This window comes from Acyrthosiphon pisum, unplaced genomic scaffold (genome assembly GCF_005508785.2).
Source record: "Acyrthosiphon pisum isolate AL4f unplaced genomic scaffold, pea_aphid_22Mar2018_4r6ur Scaffold_21566;HRSCAF=24275, whole genome shotgun sequence".
NCBI lineage: Eukaryota > Metazoa > Arthropoda > Insecta > Hemiptera > Aphididae > Acyrthosiphon > Acyrthosiphon pisum.
Genome location: NW_021771047.1, coordinates 18,654 through 20,033, shown reverse-complemented (window position 1 = coordinate 20,033; position 1,380 = coordinate 18,654).

Here is a 1,380-nt window from a genome sequence, read left to right as displayed (position 1 = left end):
ATGTACCAAATTGTATAACTCAGTTTAAAATATACTAAATTCGCAAATTGCAATATTAATAATTTATGTTCATTGTTCAATAGGTATAATATCACATTATCAGTTAACACTGAGTTATCAGTTACTATAGTTATGCGGACGATACCATATTGCGCATGCGCACCATGAGCGGTGCATTCCTGTATTTAAACGCTCCTGTGTGTCGCGTCTAATATTATGTTTATTGTCCTTATCTACCAGCGCTCTAATGACTATTTAAAACTGAATGTGCCGGTCTATTACCGGTCGGCATATTAACATACTGTACGTTGCTACACGACCGCTGTTCTCTGATTAGCTGATTCAAATTTGCGCGGTTTTATTGAATAATAATTACTAACAAAACTATGCGATATCAGATGCCGCGGTTTTACATAAAATATATTTAAAATTATAATGTTTATAATATTTATTTTTTGCAAATATAAGTACAACAATATGCAACACTAGAGTGGAGTTTAGTTTATAAATTAGGTAGGTATACATGTTATTATGTCAAACAAAATATATAAGAGTCAAGAGAATTAATAAATAAAAATAAAAATAATTGCTATATAATTAAAATTTTAATTTCTTAACATTTTTGAAGCTTAATAAATGAATGTTTAGTTTTTTTACATAAAATTGATCCTATGTTTGAGATTTTAATTTTTAAAAAATATTATTAATAGTTAGCTATAATGAAACAAGTACTTATAATTATTATAATTATATTAATTATAATTATTAAAATTATTTTAATTCCTTAACATTTTTAAAATATTTAGTTTTTTACATAAAATTAATCCTATGTTTGAGATTTTAAATAATAATATTAATAGTTGGCTATAATAAAACAAGTACCTATTATAATAACAATTGTAATGTTATCACAATGCGTCAATGAATCTCCATTTGCCTAAGTCGTTCATTAACAAAATAGTAACTGAACTAGAATGTTATGAATATGTTACTGTAATTTGTGGGTTTCTGAATTTGGAAAATTAAATAATATTAAATGGAATGCTAGATCTTCTCGACCACGTGGGAAAAAAATTAATTGTTCGTAAGTATAATATTATAGTTACATTATACTAATCATAGAATATATTACATTTATGTAAAAGTGGTAAATACTCACAAACGTTCATAAAATATAATTCTAGGACATGGGACATTAGGTATTGTATAATTTACAATTAATATAAGTCAGTCTTTGAATTTAACACTTAATTTGTATGATTTAATAATAATTTATTATTAATTTGGTTGAGTTTAAATTATTAAGAAAATATAAATATAAATGTAATATATTTTTAGTAAGGCAATATTATAAGGTGATCTATCCACTACTATCCTGTC